This window comes from Salmo salar, chromosome 06, assembly GCF_965601325.2.
Source record: "Salmo salar chromosome 06, fSalSal1, whole genome shotgun sequence".
Taxonomy (NCBI): domain Eukaryota; kingdom Metazoa; phylum Chordata; class Actinopteri; order Salmoniformes; family Salmonidae; genus Salmo; species Salmo salar.
The window spans coordinates 23,752,344-23,773,293 of NC_138296.1; the positions used below are offsets into that span (position 1 = coordinate 23,752,344).

At 43.4% G+C, this 20,950-nt stretch overlaps 1 protein-coding gene across 5 annotated transcripts in view; it reads right to left on the reverse strand.

The window, feature by feature from the left end:
• The window catches only part of septin9b (septin-9), a 116,599-nt gene that overhangs the window by 32,362 nt on the left and 63,287 nt on the right, over nucleotides 1-20,950 (reverse strand). The window contains exon 1 of one of the 5 annotated variants that reach the window (XM_014202872.3): nucleotides 1,938-2,018. The exons of 3 other annotated variants lie outside the window; for them this stretch is intronic. The gene's annotated coding sequence lies outside the window, so the exon portion shown is untranslated. Of the gene's footprint in view, nucleotides 1-1,760; nucleotides 1,783-1,937; nucleotides 2,019-20,950 lie in introns of those variants that run through there. One more of the 5 variants, XM_082976384.1, reaches the window with a different exon arrangement.

Sequence of the window (20,950 nt, forward strand, 5' to 3'; positions counted from 1 at the left end):
CGAACCTGCACAAATGTAACCTGCCTGACTAAAATGTTGTAGATATCAATTGTCCGGTTAGAAATGGCCCATATTTGTAGACTTAATTCATTTCAAAACGTCACATTCCTCTAGTAAAGGCTACGTATAGCAGTAAAATGCCCTCGATAAATGGTCGGTTGGGTCGGTATCAGTAATGTTAGACGTATCGTCCTAGCTCTATGAACTACACACCAGTCTGCACCCCTTCCCTTCTTCCTTCCTAGACCCACTGTCCTTCACTGGAACTAAAACCACAGACCTCATTATCTCATACATACCATTTCAGAACTAAAACCGCTTTCAGGAGACAAGGACATACATTACATGGCTACATGCCATACTCCACCAGTCATAATGGTATGCAAACGAATGACCAAGGAGAAGTGAAGAAATAATATGTAAGCAAAGTAGATACTAACCCACTTAACAGATGCAGGTAGTTTGTCTACAGACAGAACCATACCTCTGGGAATCAAACACACACACACACACACACACACACACACACACACACACACACACACACACACACACACACACGCACAGGTAATGACGACCTTTCCGGCATCACATCAGCAGCTGTTGAAGAGCCACGGTGTCTGTTCTCACCTTGCAATGCACCAGAGCCCCTAACTGTCCAGAAAACAGAGCTCCTTTGAACTAGTGTGTCTGTAAATCAGATCCGACTGACTCAAAGGTGAAGAGCGCTTCCGTTATTCTGCTTATTTTTAACTGCCTGATATCAGTGAACTATGCTTATGTAAAATAGCTGGGGTCAAACCTGTTTATACAAAACATAAGTTGTGGGAAGCCATTGTCAGAGCAGTGCCATAGTTGTGCTTTTACTGTGACAGCCAATAAGAACAGCAATATGCAATCAAAGAAGAGAGAGGGATGAAAGAGATAGACCGAAAATAGAGTCATCTACCTCCACTTTCCAGACACATCACTCCATCATTTTAACTACAGGGAGTACTTTTCACTTTGAACGGGCGGCTGGAGACTACTTCCCAGCAGGGTCTCACACCCTATACTAAAAGTATCTGCCTCTTTCCACATGTTTCCACGTGTGGAAATCCCTCCCTGTACAGTACTGCTCTGCACTGCCTCTCTCCGTGTTCTGTACCTGGTCTGTATGCAATACAGCAATGTCATGGATCAATGTCCCTTCCAGCACTACACAGCCCCATGTGTGGATCACGTCGTTAGAGGAAAGTTAGAGAAAAGACGGAACGAGGGGAAAGGAGAGCTGAAATTAACCAGAGCTCAGCAGAAACAGAGAAACTTAATGAAACATGGCAGCAGCAGAGAAGCAGTGCTGTGGTTATGCAAACAGCCTCCTCACCTCCCAGGATTGATTACAAGGCTTGGCCCTGGAGCTGCAGACGCCATGTTAGAGAGACACACAGAAATCTTATCCCCGAACCCCCCCCCCCCCACACACACACACACACTCTGTGCTCCCCCGCTACGCCCCCTAAACTCCCAAGAGCCCAGAACAACAGAGAAAAACTAGAGGATGAACCAGCAACAGTGTCGGGTTCCGGGAGTACAGTACAACACAGAGAATCGTATTCCCCTCTACAGTACAACACAGAGAAACTTATTCCCCTCTACAGTACAACACAGATAAACTTCACAAAAAGCCTATTCCCCTCTACAGCCATACCTCAGTACATCTGAGTGGAACTTTCTATCAAGACAAACAAATACACACTAACATAAACATGCACACTCACACACAGTAGTGGAGCTCCTGGGCAGCAGAGTAAAGAGAGAGCTAGTACTGTACCACAGACAAACAGGAAACTAGAAGAGACGGAGGGAGAAAAAGAAAAGCAAAGAAAAAGAGAGAGGGGAGAACAAGGAAACCACACACAGTACACACTGCGAGGGAGGCAGAACCGCAAACTCACCGTGTGTGTTGTCCCGTGCTGAAGAGCAGCCCCCTAGTGAGAGCCAGTCCAGTCACCGAGGAACCCCACGGCCCCTCCCACCTCACCCGTCATGTGACACTGGGCCACAGGCATGCCACACCCCCCTCTCACTCACACCACCCTCCCCTCAACATCTTCAGAGAGAGGGTAAACACCACTCATGCTTCCCATCTGAAACAGTTGGTAATACTTTGTGCATACAGTATCAGTCAAAAAACACACCTATTCATTCCAGGATTTGTATTTATTTGTTTCTATTTTCTACATTGTAGAATAATAGTGAAGACATCAAAACTATGAAATAATACATATGGAATCATGTAGTAACCAAAAAAGTGTTCAACAAATTACAATTTATTTAAAATTTGAGATTCTTCAAAGTAGCCACCCTTTGCCTTGATGACAGCTTTGCACACACTTGGCATTCTCTCAACCAGCTTAATGAAGTATTCACCTGGAATGCATTTCAATTAACAGGTGTGCCTTGTTAAAAGTTAATTTGTGGAATTTCTTTCCTTCTTAATGCGTTTGAGCCAATTAGTTGTGTTGTGACAAGGTAGGGGTGGTATACAGAAGATAGCCCTATTTGGTAAAAGACCAAGTCCATATTATGGCAAGAACAGCTCAAATAAGCAAAGAGAAACAACAGCCCATCATTACTTTAAGACATGAAGGTCAGTCAATGTGGAACATTTCAAGAACTTCAAATGTTTCTTTAAGTGCAGTTGCAAAAACCATCAAGTGATATGAAACTGGCTCTCATGAGGACCGAATAAATGCTTCACAGTTCAAGTAACAGACACATCTTAACCTGTTGGGGATAGGGGGCAGTATTTGCACGGCTGGATAAAAAACGTACCCGATTTAATCTGGTTACTACTCCTGCCCAGTTACTAGATTATGCATATAATTATTGGCTTTGGATAGAAAACCCCCTAAAGTTTCTAAAACTGTTTGAATGGTGTCTGTGAGTATAACAGAACTCCTATGGCAGGCCAAAACCTGAGAAGATTTCAAGCAGGAAGTGGCCTGTCTGAGAAGTAGTGTTTCATCTTGGCTCTTTTTATTGAAGACTCAGGATCTGTGCAATAACGTGACACTTCCTACGTCTTCCATAGGGTCTCAGAGCCCGGGAAAACGTTGAACGATATCGAGGCAGGCTCTGGCTGAAACACTTTATCGCTTTTGGCAAGTGGCCACTCAGAGTACTATGGGCTTAGGCGCGTGCCCGCTTCGACCGAATGGTTTCTTTTCCTTTGTCTGTTTATCTAAACGCAGATTCCCGGTCGGAATATTATCGCTTTTTTATGAGAAAAATGGCATAAAAAATGTATTTTAAACAGCGGTTGACATGCTTCGAAGTACGGTAATGGAATATTTAGAATTCTTTTGTCACGAATTGCGCCATGCTCGTCACCCTTATTTAGCCTTTAGGATAGTGTCTAGAACGCACGAACAAAACGCCGCTGTTTGGATATAACGATGGATTATTTTGGACCAAACCAACATTTGTTATTGAAGTAGAAGTCCTGGGAGTGCATTCTGACGAAGACAACAAAGGTAAGAACATTTTTCTTATAGTAAATCTGACTTTGATGAGTGCTAAACCTGCTGGGTGTCTAAATAGCTAGCCCTGTGATGCCGGGCTATCTACTGAGAATATTGCAAAATGTGCTTTCACCGAAAAGCTATTTTAAAATCGGACATATCGAGTGCATAGAGGAGTTCTGTATCTATAATTCTTAAAATAATTGTTATGCTTTTTGTGAACGTTTATCGTGAGTAATTTAGTAAATTCACCGGCAGTGTTCGGTGGGAATGCTAGTCACATGCTAGTCACATGCTAATGTAAAAAGCTGGTTTTTGATATAAATATGAACTTGATTGAACAAAACATGCATGTATTGTATAACATAATGTCCTAGGGTTGTCATCTGATGAAGATCAAAGGTTAGTGCTACATTTAGCTGTGGTTTGGGTTTATGTGACATTATATGCTAGCTTGAAAAATGGATGTCTGATTATTTCTGGCTCAGTACTCTGCTGACATAATCTAATGTTTTGCTTTCGTTGTAAAGCCTTTTTGAAATCGGACAGTGTGGTTAGATTAACGAGAGTCTTATCTTTAAAATGGTGTAAAATAGTCATATTTTTGAAAAATTGAAGTAATAGCATATCTAAGGATTTGAATAGCGCGCCACAGGATTCAACTGGCTGTTGAGTAGGTGGGACGCAAGCGTCCCACCTAGCCCATAGAGGTTAACATCAACTGTTCAGATGAGACTGCGTGAATCAGGCCTTCATGGTCGAATTGAAACCACTACTAAAGGACATCAATAAGAAGAAGACTTGTTTTGGCCAAGCAATGGACATTAGACCAGTGGAAATCTGTCCTACTCTGTCTAATGATTCCAAAATTGAGATTTTTGGTTCCACCCGCCAAGTCTCTGAGATGCAGAGTAGGTGAACGCATGATCCCCGCATGTGTGGTTCCCACCGTGAAGCATGGAGGTGGTGGTGTGGGTGTGCTTTGATGGTGACACTATCAGTGAAATATTTAGAATTCAAGGCACACTTAACCAGCATGGCTACGGTCTCTCGAGTGGCGCAGTGGTCTAAGGCACTGGATCGCAGTGCTAGCTGTGCCACTAGAGATTCTGGGTTTGAGTCCAGGCTCTGTTGCAGTCGGCCGTGACCGGGAGGCCCATGGGGTGGCGCACAATTGGCCCAGCGTCGTCCGGGTTAGGGAGGGTTTGGCCGGGAGGGATATCCTTGTCTCATCGCGCACTAGCGACTCCTGTGGCGGGCCGGGCGCAGTGCACGTTGACACGGTCGCCAGGTGTACGGTGTTTCCTCCGACACATTGGTGCGGCTGGCTTCCGGGTTGGATGGGCATTGTGTCAAGAAGCAGTGCGGCTTGGCTTGGTTGGGTTGTATTCCAGAGGACCCATGGCTCTCGACCTTCGCCTCTCCCGAGTCCGTATGAGACAAGACTGTAACTACTACCAATTGGATACCACGAAACTGGGGAGAAAAAAGGGGCGAAAAATACAACAACAAAAAAAAAAACATACAAAAAAACAGCATGGCTACCACAGCATTCTGCAATGATACACCATCCCATCTGGTTTGCGCTTAGTGGGACTATCATTTGTTTTCAACAGGACAATGAGCCAACACACCACCAAGCTGTGTAAGAGCTATTTGACCAAGAAGGAGAGTGATTGAGTGCTGCATCAGATGACCTGGCCTCCACAACCACCCGACCTCAACGGTTTGGGATGAGTTGGACCGCAGAGTGAAGGAAAAGTGCTCAGCATATGTGGGAACTCCTTCAAGACTGTTGGAAAAGCATTCCAGGTGAAGTTGGTTGAGAGAATGCCAAGTGTGCAAAGCTGTCGTCAAGGCAAAGGGTGGCTACTTTGAAGAATCTAAAATATATGTTTAACACTTTTTTGGTTACAACATGATTCCATATGTGTTATTTCATAGTTTTGATGTCTTCACTATTATTCTGCAATGTAGAAAATAGTCAAAATAAAGAAAAACCCTTGAATGAGTACTGTATATTATAACGACATTTTGATGTCGTTATAATATACAACTAAGTGTTTGTTGTCATTCAACGCTAGACAACTCGTTTTCATATTAAAAAAAATTACTTCAGAAATACTGCACCAAACATCTTTGTTAGATGTACAAATGCGCAACAAAAATCTAAATCTGAGTTATCTTAGATTAATTCTGACCATTTTGAGGAAGTGTATACTGGCTACGGCATCTCAAGATGGACAAACAGTACTATTGCTACTTTGTTGTTTGTTTTTCAAGCAAATTATTTTAAGGGAGTATGAGAGCACACTCATTCTTAAGGCTTCCACATGCTTCGGTTCGGCTGGTGTCTAGCCATTTCTCTGTGTGTGTGTGTGTGTGTGTGTGTGTGTGTGTGTGTGTGTGTGTGTGTGTGTGTGTGTGTGTGTGTGTGTGTGTGTGTGTGTGTGTGTGTGTGTGTATAGACACACCGTCCCTGCTCCTCTACCCCTCATCCTTCCCTTCCCCCTAGCCACAGGTTTGAGAGAAGCCAGCCTGTCCATCCCCCTGGTCCTCCTGTCTGTCCCTGATTTACAACCCGCCAATGACCTGCTTCAGCCCTTTGTTCCTGGAATTCACAGGATCCCAATCATTTCACAACACATACCAGAGGACTAGCAGGCCCAAATAAACATGATGCCACGTGTTTACTTGCTATTGTGGGAGCTACATCCAACAATGGATAAGGAGGATTGAGAAGTAGGTTAAATATTTTGTACTGTAACTGTGTAGCAGGTTTACGTGTTGCAAAACTGTGTCCATACCGAGAAAGGGATAACATCTTGTAATTCTTTTTGACCACAATTTTACCACCATAGCCCCATCTCTCAGCTTTATGGCATTAATAACAAACCACTCAGTGGGGCTGCTGTTCGGTTGAAACAAACATTCAGGAGTGTGCCTTTAATTCTTGATCATTAAAGGAGAGTTGCTCCCTTGAAATCCCAGTTCTACAGTGGTTCTAGTTTCTACTGCAGTGGTTCTAGTTTCTACTGCAGTGGTTCTAGTTTCTACTGCAGTGGTTCTAGTTTCTACTGCAGTGGTTCTAGTTTCTACTGCAGTGGTTCTAGTTTCTACTGCAGTGGTTCTAGTTTCTACTGCAGTGGTTCTAGTTTCTACTGCAGTGGTTCTAGTTTCTACTGCAGTGGTGTACATACTGCTCCAGGGAGAGGCATGTCTCAGTAGGTTCTTTGATACAACTAGTTGTCTGTGATTAAAGAGCGAAGGAAACAGCTGTGTTTCTGGCCACACAGGAAGTGAAATTATATACCTACCAGGGGCTAAAGCACCACATGTCTAACACACACACATGCGCAATCCATCACCTGAGTTTTTTTGGGGATGAAAGGGATCACTTTTTCACATTTAATCAAATACCTCATTCGTTTTTACAGCAACTACTGTTCCTGGATGGATGGCTTTATTTGGTTTCATTCATCACAAACCCTGCTGGTCCAGTGAAATGACTGAGTCTGTACTTTGTGAAAAGTCTTCGGGTAATTTATGTAAGAAACTGAATGTTTTCTCTGAACAGGAGGAGAAAGTGAGCAACTGGAAAAAGTAACCTTGGACAGATGACCAAAATCTCCCCTAAAAATTCCATGGTTGTAGATTCATGACAGGTCCCAGTTTATGTCCAACCCTCACACACCAGCCCTGAAGAACCCACATCCACCTAACTATTAGACTGTGTGCCAAATGGCACCCAATTCCCATAGGGCTCTGGTCAAAAGGAGTGCACTACATAGGGAATAAGGTGCCATTAGGGAGGCAGATTTACTCTAGCCTAATACTCCCTCAACATACACCCTCAGCACACATCCAGCCAGCTCCCCACTTCCTGCTCGGGGTCAGAGGGGTGATCACGCATCAACATCAACTGGGAATAAAAATAAATCCTGGGTGTATTTAGTCCGTTTTACAATGTTTATAAGAAGCCCTGTATTCTCTAACTAAAGGCACCCTATTTCAAAGCCCTGTATTGTGTGTGTGTGTGTATGTATAAAATCAGTAAATGCAGAGAAACTATGTTTAAAGAGGGGACCGCTAAGTAGATAAACCGTCAGAGTTCTGTGGTTTTCGGAGCACAAGTTTGACTTCATCACAGCGTTGCTGTCTTTCCTGAGAGTTTTAGAGCCACCCATTCGCTGAAGCTTTCCCAGCTGTGTTGCTAAGCGCTGTGCCAGATTGATCCGGTCAGCACCAGGGTAGTGTAGACTGAGCATGTGCAGAATCCTCCGTAACCAGAGCCCCCTGGGTCCCTCCAACACAACAGTAACTCTCATTACTATCCCTTAGACAGGACAAGTCAAAGAGAGGGAGAGAGTACTATCCAACTTTTACAGGATAACAAAAGCGCTGTGGAAGGACAACAGCCTTTTTTAATATGTTCTTTAGAGTGTCTCCAACTATTTCTTCTGGTTTTCTGATAAAGCGATAGAAACAGAGGAAGAGAGAGGGGGAGTACTGGAACGAGAGAGAGAGGGAGAGAGAGAGTACTGGAGCAAGAGAGTTTTCTTCCCTCCCTGTCAGCCCAGAGGCCTTACTTTAGGTAAACATGGTAACATGCCATCAGTGTCTGTTCCCTTTTTCCACTGAATTACAGAAAGAGTTTTGACTTGGCTTTAATGAAGACCATTTGCTAGGAAGAGTCGCGCACACGCGCACACACGCACGCGCGTGCGAGTACTTACAAAACTCAGTGTGTCCTTGTCTTGTTTTCCAGTGGAGCTGCTCCGTGTTGTCCTGCTGTAAAGTTCTGAGAAGACTGAATCTTAAAGACAAAATGTTGTACTGTACAACCCTCCCCGCACTTCTCAAAGTCTAGCTTTCCACTCAAAACTTGGCCGCTCATTCCAGGCTTGTCTCTTTTTCATTCCTCTGTTCTCTCTCCCTCCATCTCTCCCCTCTGTCATCTCTCTATAGCTGAGCATCTAGCAGGGGTCCCTGGGGCCCAGAGGACTGTGGAAGGATTGGCTCTATTCTGTACATTACTACACCCTCAACATTGATAACACACTGTATTTCTGCAGTGGGAACAAAGCTAACGTACTGCTCATCCACCCCCCACCACCATTCCTCCACCAACCTCCCCATAGATTCATCAGTCCCTAATTCATCCCAGCCAAGCCTACTGAAGTCAGAGTCACTAAATATCAAACCAGCTATATCCTAACCAAACCTGGTCCAAGATCTGTTTGTGCAGTCTCGTCTACTTCAAAGGCAATTTGGCAAGACAGCACAAACTGATCTGGGACCAGGCTAGCTGTATCCTACCTGAAAGCAGAGATGTCAGCAGAGAGGCCCATCTGAAGGACATAGTAGAGGGACATCATCTTATTGTATGATCAGACATTGAAAGACACATGTTTTTCTCATTAGCAAAAACTGCATCACAAAATAAGTCCAACAGTCTCTCCTAAACATCTTTGACTCCAAACTGACTGAACACACAGAGTGATGCCAGAGCTAAAGCCAACCATAATTTGTTTGATCGGCACAACTTGGCTCGTGCCTTTAGTATCGACTCCATTTGAGTGGCTGCCCTGCGGAGAACATGGGCTTTCCAAGATAAAAGACCTTCGTTTGACGGAGACGCAATGCCAGAAACCCAATAGCAGGGGCCCTGTGGGCTGATGTTACTGGAATAGATGGAGCCAAGATGGAGACGGGTCTTGGCAGGGACAGTGGAGAGCTGCTTGGCTGACCTCCCCGTGCGTGTGCTGCAGCGGGGCTTTCAGACCATAGAAACACAATGTATAGATTGAAGAAACATGGCGTTTTCAGTGTTTCAAATCACATTTGGTTTGTTCAACTATGGTTCCAATCAAAAATGTTCAGCCAAATATCAGATTACATGCATTTTATTACCGGTGACTGAATTTCAAACAAATGTTCTGCAATCATACACATAGCTGAAATACACTGAGAGCAGATAGAGGAACTGTGCCATATCATAGAAGTAGGAAACCAGTTCCAAACCATTTCTGCAGTCTGTGTAGGTGGGATGTACAGACAGCGAGGAGAGGAGTGTGAGAAAGAGAACAAAGTGAAAAGCCTGATTGAGGTGTGTGTGTGTGTGTGTTTGTGGAGAGAGATTGAGAGGAGAAAAGGACCGACGTGAATAGCCAGCTTGTGTCCCACAGGTTTCCAGACAGAAGGCTGAGAATTCAGGAGGACGGAGAGAGAAGGAGAAGACCGAGAGACCAAACAGGACCACTATTGTTCCCATACAGTATACGGGGAAACCCAAAAATAAGGGCATGTGAAGGCTGGCTCACGCACATTTTAGTGGGAAAAGCAGTTCTGTCGAGTCATGTCTGCATTGTAGTCATTCTACACCTTCACTACATTCTTTAACACTAATAATCCCTTTCGAAGAGATAAGTCAAGTTCCAATGTAGTTGGGCCCGTAAGTGTCTGAGTATAAGTGCTGATCTAGCATCAGTTTTGAGTTTTCGATGATAATGAATAAGGTTGGAGAGTTTCTAGAAACCTCTAGGCCTACGTTAGAAAGTATAAACTTTAGTGTACAGTGGGAACAGAATCAGCTAATGCCCTCTATTGTCGTCAATGTGAAAGATGTGGGAGTTTAATTAACCACCAGAAATACAAAGCTTCCTGGGGTTCATTTTTAACTAAAACACTTATTTTACCTCAGCAGTATATCCTTCTGGGCCATCCTGTCAGAAAATACAAGAGAAGACAGGAAATCGTGTGTGTGTGTGTGTGTATGTATAGGGGTGTCATAGGGGTGCAGAGCTCTGGGAAAGGAGGAAGTACTTCCTCTAACATGCTGATATAAACCCAGCAGAGCACTACAGTGAATCATCCCATAGAGCTGAGTTACGTAGAGCAGACCATTGAACTAGAATGACATTAACTTGAATGGGAAGGTCTGTTCTAGTTACTCCAGACCTTACCTCACTGACTTTCCCTCTGCATAAAAACACTACTGCCTGGCTCCGGTTTGCTGCTGGTCCCAAACCATCTCTCCACACCTTTAGTCAAGTATGTATACATTACCAAAGTAGTGGAAGTAAAGAACAACAAACTCACAGATGCTAGGGACAAGAAACAAAACAAGAAACAAAATACTGGGCCTCCCGAGTGGCGCAGCGGTCTGAGGCACTGCATCGGTGTTCTAGAGGCGTCACTACAGATCCGGGTTCGATCCTGGGCTGTGTTGCAGCTGGCTGTGACCGGGAGACCCATGAGGTGGCACACAATCGGCCCCGCGTTGTCCGGATTAGGTGAGGGTTTGGCCATCTGGGACGTCCTTGTCCCATCGCGCTCTTGCGAGTCCTTGTGGCGCCGGGGCGCATGCACTCTGACTTCAGTCACCAGTTGTACGGTGTTTCCTCCGACACATTGGTGCGGATGGCTCTTAGGTTAAGCGAGTAGTGTGTCAAGAAGCAATGCGGCTTGGCAGGGTCGTGTTTCGGAGGACGCATGGCTCTCGGCTAGAGGTCGACCGATTAAACAGCATGGCCGATTAATTAGGGCTATTTCAAGTTTTCATACAATCGGTAATCGTCATTTTTGGACACCGATTATGGCCGATTACATTGCAATCCACGAGGAGACTGCGTGGCAGGCTGACCACCTGTTACACGAGTGCAGCAAGGAGCCAAGGTAAGTTGCTAGCTAGCATTAAACTTATCTTATAAAAAAACGATCCATTTTTACATAATTACTAGTTAACTACACATGGTTGATGATATAACTAGTTTAACTAGCTTGTTCAGCATTGCATATAATCAATGCAGTGCCTGTTAATTTATTAACGAATCACAGCCTACTTTACCAAACGGGTGATGATTTAACAAAAATGCAGTCGCTAAAAAAAGCACGAACGTCGAACCAATTTACCTAACCATCAATGCATTTCTTAAAATCAATACACAAGTATATTTTTTTAAACCTGCATATTTACTTGAAAGAAATTCATGTTGGCAGGCAATATTAACTAGGGAAATTGTGTCATTTCTCTTGCGTTCAGTGCAAGCAGAGTCAGGGTATATGCAGCAATCGTCGCGAACTGTGTTAAGACCATTTCTTCCTAACAAAAGACCGTAATTAATTTGCCAGAATTTTACATAATTATGACATAACATTGAAGGTTGTGCAATGTAACAGCAATATTTAGACTTAGGGTTGCCACCCGTTCTTTAAAATACGGAACAGTTCCGTATTTCACTGAAATAAATATTTAGTTTTCGAAATGATAGTTTCCGGATTTGAACATATTAATGACCCAAGGCTCGTATTTCTGTGTGTTTATTATATTATAATTAAGTCTATGAATTGATAGAGCAGTCTGACTGAGTGGTGGTAGGCAGCAGCAGCAGGCTTGTAAGCGTTCATTCAAACAGCACTTTCCTGCTTTCACCAGCAGCTCTTCGCAATGCTTGAAGCACAGCTCTGTTTATGACTTCAAGCCTATCAACTCCCAAGATTAGGCTGGCAATACTATAGTGACTATAAGAACATCCAATAGACAAAGGTATATGAAATACAAATGGTATAGAGAGAAATAGTCCTATAATAACTACAACCTAAAACTTCTTAACTGGGAATATTGAAGACTCATGTTAAAAGGAATCACCAGCTTTCATATGTTCTGAGCAAGGAACTTAAACGTTAGCTTTTTTACATGGCACATATTGCACTTTTACTTTCTTCTCCAACACCGCGTTTTTGCATTATTTAAACCAAATTGAACAGGTTTCATTATTTACTTGAGACTAAATGTATTGTATTATATTAAGTTAAAATAAGTGTTCATTCAGTATTGTTGTAATTGTCATTATTACAAATATATATACAAAAAATATTAAAATATTTAAAAAAGATTAATCGGTATTGGCTTTTTTGGTCCTCCAATAATCGGTATCAGCGTAGAAAAATCATAATCGGTGGACCTCTACTGTACTCTCGACCTTCGCATCTCCCAAGTCCATACGGAAGTTGCAGCAATGGGACAAGACTGTAACTACCAATTGGATATCACGAAATTGGGAAGAAAAAGGGTTAAAATGTACCAAAAAAGTATTATTATATAATAATCAATTGTAATAGAAAGGAAAACCCACACCTTGTCTGTTTTCTCCTGTATTTCTATTAGCAACATATATGAAGTATATACTGTACAGTATATACATAGCCAGCACAGTCTAATAAAAATCATGAGCTGGCACACACCCAGAGAAAATTAGAGGTGTAGAGGTGCTGACTAACAGAGAATAAACTGGAAGCTATAAAAACAAAGAGTCACACTCCATATCTATTACCTCCCAGTAATTTATTGGGTAAAAAAACTGTGCTGGCCTTCTTCAGGACAGTAAAGTGGTATAACTGATCCACAATCTGACCAAATGTTTACTGACAAAGCAGATGGTGTGGACAGGGGATGTCCTACACTAAGGCAATATTGTGAGCCATCTTATTGCTATGACAACATGGCTACGCTGCAATACGATCAGGTCGTCCCTAGTGACACAAAGCTGTTGACATAAATGTAACAGGACAGGACATACGCCGTTGTCAAGTCATGTATAAGAAGTGTAATGTAATCTCTTACAGACAGTGGGGAATACCTGCCTAGTTACCCAAGTCTGGGAGAGATAACCATCTGTGGAAAATACCTACCTAGTTACCTGAGTCTGGAAGAGATAAAGACCTGTGTGGAATACCTACCTATTTACCTGAGTCTGGAAGAGAACCACCTGTGTAACAGCATCTCCTACTGGTTGTTGTTAGAGCTGCACCAATGGGATGCTGTTTTGTTGAGGTGTTAATGTCAGTGGAGAAACCAACACGTACTGTATGTGGTGTGTGTATCAACAGTCTAAAGTGGAATTTTCTTCTCTACCAGTTTTCTTTGTCTGTGGCGATGCTATCTGTAGAAGTGTCTTCTTTTTCTGGGAGTGTTTTAGGTTTTATTTATTTGCACCAAAGAAAACAAGTGAAAAACATAAACCATACTAATAAAAATAAAAAAACTGGTAAAAACGTTGTGCAGGTAAGGTTGGAAGCCCAAAAGGGCTTATATGAAAACCAGACCACCAAAAAACAATACAAGTAAAAAATGAATTGATCAATCAGATAATCAAACATGTTTTTTCTTAATTAGTATACTTTGTTTGTGTGTGAGTTAGGCTACATGGAGGGGATTACTGGGCTGTTTGGTTCATCATGCTGACCCCTAGTCTACTACTGGGTAGTTTGGTTCATCATGCTGACCCCTAGTCTACTACTGGGTAGTTTGGTTCATCATGCTGACCCCTAGTGTACTACTGGGTAGTTTGGTTCATCATGCTGACCCCTAGTCTACTACTGGGTAGTTTGGTTCATCATGCTGACCCCTAGTGTACTACTGGGTAGTTTGGTTCATCATGCTGACCCCTAGTCTACTACTGGGTAGTTTGGTTCATCATGCTGACCCCTAGTGTACTACTGGGTAGTTTGGTTCATCAGGCTGACCCCTAGTGTACTACTGGGTAGTTTGGTTCATCATGGAACTCCAGAGTATGGCACCTCTGTACCTGATAGCAAATTGACATGTGAGGCAGTGGGGAGGGTAAAATGTTATGGTAGTATCTTGTGTTGTATGCATGGATTTGGTATCAACCTGAGTCTCTATTCAGTCCCTTTTATCACAATTAGTCAACTGAGAAACACAAAGCAAAAAAACTGTAAAATATTTTGTGTGGCCAGAGGAATAAAAGACAGCTTTCCATTCCGGTCTTCTCTCTCTAGCCGGAATGGCACACACACGTCATAAACAACAAACACACTTCCCATCTGTAAATTATTCATCACTGAAGACATTTCCATGCCTTGTGACATGCACAAGTCCAGCTCCTCAGCCATCCCTTCTCCTTGCCATCAATAGCTCTTTATGTGGGAGAGAGGGAAACAAACACCATCTTAATAGGTTGTGACTGCAGCCTGAGAGAACACTCCCCCAGTCAGCACATGACCCTGCTGCTCCCCTTGGGGAGATACTGAGTCACCCAGAACTATCACTAATTCTGATCAGAAGTCACCCCACTAGCATCAAGCTAATCGTCATCAAAATGACTTCACGGTATTAGCATAGCCTGAAGCTAATTCCCATGATAAGCAACAATTGTACTATTCTGTACTACTCACATTAGCCTGGAGGCTAACTTTGATCAGCAGCTAAAGCTCTCCTAGCTTAAAGGGTCAATCTGTAGTTGCTACATATATTTTTTTACTTTATGATATGCACCCATTTATTCTTGAACTGTCGTAACCTATCAGAACCCAAAATATAAGCTTGTGCTAGTCCACTATATATCCACAAAACATGGTTAAAATGTTGATATCATGAGTCATTGCATCCGTAGCTCTTTTGATGAATTTCAGAGTGGTTATATTTCTCCAGCCCCATCCCTCAGCTTTTTACTGAAACATAGGCAGGGCGATCGCTTTGTTATCGTTTCAACTACGATTGCCCCTTTAAGGTTAATTTTGAACATACAGACTAGCTAATTAAAATTGTTTCTCCACAGCAGCATAATAGTGAGTCTGATCAATGTGTCATTAGAATTCACAAGGCTCCTGAGGGCTTTTGGCCCCGATGGCCTGACCTTTGCCCTTACAGGATGTCCATCATGTGACCAGAGAGGAATGTGAGTGGACCAAATAAATGAAAAGGACAGAAGTACTGCCCGGATTTATTCCTCTCGACAGGAATGTCCTCCTACTCGGCTGACACACAGGACACATACAGTATGTGGTGTGCGCGTGCATACAGTATGTGGTGTGCGCGTACATACAGTATGTGGTGTGCGCGTGCACACAGTATGTGGTGTGCGCGTGCACACAGTATGTGGTGTGCGCGTGCACACAGTATGTGGTGTGCGCGTGCACACAGACACACATCACCCTAGCAGACCTCTGACAATGAAAAGGCCTCACAACACAACAAGAGACTACAAGCTTGCGGTCAGACTAATGATTTCTCTCTTTCTTTTTCTAAATGTCTATTGGCTGTGTGTCACCCTGCATGACCACATCTCACAGTGGAGAGCTAGCCTACCAACCAAGATCCTCACCAGTCCAGTCCAGGGCTAACTAGTCATCCACAGAGCCCATCAGCATGTAATCAAGGCTATGCTCTACTTCCTAACTGGCTGTAAGGAGCTCCTTGACTGGCAATTTTTTTCTCAAAAAGACTGTATAGTCTATATGTGGCTCCTATCTGTTCTGGAACTAGTATTCCCACTCCATTCTCCCAATTCTTAGCTTCCATCACACAGCCTTAGAGAGCAGATTAAGCAATTCATGCTATAGAGAGACTCCCATCTTCAACCAACAAAACATGAGTAAACACTTAAATTACTTCCTGTGGTCAGGGAAAGGTCACGCTACAGTAACGAGAGGGGTCAGTGACATCAGCGAGGGGTTTACCGTCGTCCTGTCTTTGGGGTTAAGTCACCTTCTAATAGTCACCTAAGAAGTCACCTCGTTCCTTCACATTACGTTTCCCTCCCTCATCCGTCAAACAGAGCATTAGCAGAAACAAACACCCGACAATATGGTGCCAGTTAGTTGGTCTAACAGTTGACATTCCACAGATACACAGTAAGGTCAACAGAATAAACCAGGGTCGTATATATTAGAGCACAGCGTAGCAAAAGGTTTTGCAATGGAAAACAACAATGAGCGTTTCTTATTGGTTCAGTCTGTTTTCTTCCATTTGGTGCCTAAAGAATACAAGCTAGTCCTTATGATTAGTACTACTGCACATAGACTTTATGTGTGTGGTTTTCTAAATACTTCCCTTGACACGCTCAGTAATACTGTCCTTAGGCTGTCAGCACTGGCTGCTTTACCCCACCTGAGAGGCGTGTGTTTGTCTGTTTACTCTGGCTTGGTTCTGCTCAGTCCTTCAGTTGACAGCCAAGAGAAACTTGAACAAAGGTCCTACAACAGGAAACCAGAGGGATGGAGAGAGAGCGAGGGATCGAAAGAGAGAGGGAAGGAGAGAGGGAAAGAGAAAGACAAAAGGAGAGCAAGAGAGTATGCGTACAGGCTCACTGCGTAGTCACGTAGAAGCCAGGCATAGGCAGCTGTGTGTGTGTGTGTGTATGAGATCATTTCCTGTGGAAGCACCAGCCCTACAGAAACGTCTTCCAACATTTTACAGCAACACATTTCAAGGCTTTGAAATCCAATTGAAAACGTTCAATCACATACTAAATGTAATGTTTCACATGTCCATGCAACACACTGACAATGAAGCATTTCACTATGGACCTATAACGTTATGACACCGTAAAGTCCACTGTAACGGAGCAGACTGACATTTGACACATATTGTACTTGCTGTTGAATTAAAATGGCCAATGGAATAAAATTGGCCATTGCAAATAGTTAACTATCAATGGAAGATTGCAAAAACAAATCCCTCTCTACCCATACACTATGTTAAAGTATTTTTACTGTGGTAAATTAAACACACCTTAACGTAACACATTTGATTACCTAGTGTTTAACACCACCCCCATAAAGGTACCTGTACCTTACCCTTGTAACAGTAGTCCATCTCTAGCACCTGTCCCCTAGGCCAGACACCCGTAATACATGTCACAGGGTTAGGGTTAGCGTGCGCGCACACACACACACACACACACACACCTGAATTACTGTCCGACAGACAGGGTGGCCTGAGGCACCCAGGCAGGTTGGTCACACTCAAATAGAGAAGGGGCGTGACGGAACCTACTGTCCCTGCAGGCCGGCCACACACACACACACACACACACACACACACCACACACACACACACACACACACACACACACACACACACACACACACACACACACACACACACACACACACCAGGGGAAAGGAGAGAAAGTCCCACTGGACTGCCCTCTCACAGTGCTGTACACTGGGGGTGCCAGAGGTAGAAGATAGAAGATACGGATGGAAACTCACTGATACTTCCCAAACGTGTCTGAAAACACACTCCTCCTACACAGGGCTTAAACGTCTGAGTCCCCACCCATCCCACCATTGTGGAGGTTGAATTAGCTATGCTTGGCTGTGATTGAAAATAAAGCGACATAAACCTTGTAACAGCAAAGTTGTCACTCAGACCATAGAGATACATTTATTTGATAAATGTATTGTCTAATGGTTTAATCATTCTGTTTCTCAGTCCTCTAACTATCTCACAGAGGGGGCACTAGTAGCCGACACGCCTCGTTCAGAGGAATGCTTTCACCCCTAGTTTACAATGACGGTCCTCTCATCACTACAGATTAATTTCTGGAATATGGGTTTAAACTATCGTTTTAGTCCCAAACACAATGTTAAAGCAGAGAAGTAAAACATGTAGTCAACCACAGCAGCTAACCCCTTCAACATGTAGTCAACCACAGCAGCTATCCCCTTCAACATGTAGTCAACCACAGCAGCTATCCCCTTCAACATGTAGTCAACCACAGCAGCTATCCAATTCAACATGTAGTCAACCACAGCAGCTATCCCCTTCAACATGTAGTCAACCACAGCAGCTAACCCCTTCAACATGTAGTCAACCACAGCAGCTATCCCCTTCAACATGTAGTCAACCACAGCAGCTAACCCCTTCAACATGTAGTCAACCACAGCAGCTAACCCCTTCAACATGTAGTCAACCATACCGACCCCCCTTTAACAGTATGTGTTTACTCTAAGCTGACTATAGGGGTCAAATGTGAGTTTCCAGTTTATTCCCGCTCCCTAATAACATTTATAGAATACCAGGGATCCATTTCGCCCACATCTGCACACTTCCCCCTCGGTTCAACACCCCCTCTCACTCTAAAGGGGTTCTCTCTCACACGCTCACTACAGGAGGAACTTACCCCCTTTCCTATCAAAACAATCTTTGGGATTCTCTCTCTCAGTTCAAGGGGCTTTATTGGCATGGGAAACGTGTTTACATTGCCAAAGCAAGTGAAACAGATAAACAGAATCTCTCTCGCTTTCATTACCAGTCATGTCTGGGTTCTCTCCTCTCCTCATAATACCCCAAGAGGAAAATATTAGCCAATGATGCAGGTCAAAGGGTGATTCCTGGACTGGTTCCATCTTACTTCACCACCCACACACCACTAGTCCTCAGCCCACCTTTCTCAAGATGTTCTTCCCTTCTTGTGATTTGAGGAAACTTTTACATCAGTAAAACATCTGATACTGATCTAAACCCAAGTAAAGAGTTTGTGCTGTGATATTCAGTATGATAACCATGACGAATACTCAACCAACACAAAATGCAGGACTTTCCCTGTTTGGAGCCATTCATTGGTCCCTAGGTGAAAACCCTGCCTACCTGGTGAGCTAAATCAAGTGTACGTATATATTACAGCCCTAGGAGGCCATGGTAGATTGGCAGAAAGTTATTTCAGCCATCGGAGAGGCTGTTTGTAACAGTGATGAAACAGCCAATAAGGAGCAGTCAACAGAGAAGCAACAGCAGCGCAGCGGAAAAAAATGGAAATTGAAGGGTTTCTATTTCTATGCTGCACATTTATGGACTCCAGATTTGGAATGTCACACCTACCAGCTGCCTGTGTCTCCCTTGGAGCAGACTACACAGACAGCATGAACACAACCACCTTATAGGAGCTCCACTTACAATAACACCACCATACTGCCTCACAGGGGCTTCACAACAACACCACCATACTGCCTCACAGGGGCTTCACAATAACACCACCATACTGCCTCACAGGGGCTTCACAATAACACCACCATACTGCCTCACAGGGGCTTCACAATAACACCACCATACTGCCTCACAGGGGCTTCACAATAACACCACCATACTGCCTCACAGGGGCTTCACAATAACACCACCATACTGCCTCACAGGGGCTTCACAATAACACCACCAAATGTATCTAATATTCTGAATTCTGTTTTTGTAACTTTATTTTCATCATCAGTACAGTAAGGGTTCATAGTGGATGGAGTTACTATGGCATCACCCGGGTCTGTTCATTATAACAAATTATAGTTCAGAACGGGGCACGAGGTCATCAGGTCAACGCCAAGTCTGACATCACACTTAAAGGGGCACTTCAACACTTTTGAACCTCATATTCATTACCACATAACACACCGGTACAGTATGTGCTGGAGATAATGAATGCGATTAAAAAGTGGTAAAGTGGCCCTTTAAACTTCCCCCACAATAACCTAAGACCTCTCCCACGAGGAGACAGGAATAAGTCAAGGCTACTTAGACCTTTAATGAGAGGTAGGCCTACATATAGGAAGCCTTCAAGCCCCCACAATGTCAACATTGCATCATCTGTACTCATACACTCATGACCTCACTCATACCTCCCTGACCCTTCAAGTTGAAACAGTCCCATCTGAGGCTTTTGTGGTGATTTGACAAAAGGCAAATCGGAAGCCGAAATAACATTGACTTCATTGCCCTTTTCATCTTTAAAACTGGATGGGCCGAAGGTTTGGTATGCCTGAATCATAGTCATAGTTCTTAGTGCACAGTTCCTAGCCACAGTAGGATGACAGGTACTTTTCCCCAGAAACATCTAAAATTATGACATATGACTTAGGAAAAAGCACCACAGAATGTTCTTCTTTTATCTCAAGGCTTTGCTAACCATGGCTGTGTCCCAAGTGACACCCTACTATGTTAATTTGTGCACTACTTTTGAGCTGGGCCCATAGGGCTCGTCAAAACTAGTGTATTTCATAGGGAATTAGGGTGCCATTTGGGACGTACACCAGCCCTTCACACCACAGCATACTTCTACCATTAGTCACTGTGCTTCAAAGTTCAAACTAGAGCTGGGACTATAAACCACAAATGATTAACACCAACCACTTAGCGTGGGTATTTCACTAATATCGTTCATTACGATAAATAACGTATAACGTAGGGCCCTACTAGAGAAATGTGAAGTTTGAAATAAATTCAGTTTGTTAATATGGGTGATTGTTAATGGGACAATAGATGGTTACAGCCATCACACTAGTAGTAGTAGTTTAAAGGGATACTTCGGGATTGTATCTAGTTCCCCAGAGACCCACGAATTCCTGGATACCATTTTTATGCCTCTGTGTCCAATATTAAATAAGTTAGAGGTAGGTTTGCAAGAAAATGCAGATACCCATAGACTTCCAGTCATTGTGCTAACACTAGTTAGCAATTGCGCTAGTGCTAGTTAGCAACTTCCATCAAACTACAAGCAGAGACATAAAAATGGTATCCAGCATTCACCTGACTCTGGGGAAGTAGATTAAGGATCTCATTGCCAAAATCTCGAAGTCTACCTTGAAAGAGTCAATTAAAAAAGCAGTGGTTCACATTCATGTTATAAATGTATCTTTCAATTTATCAT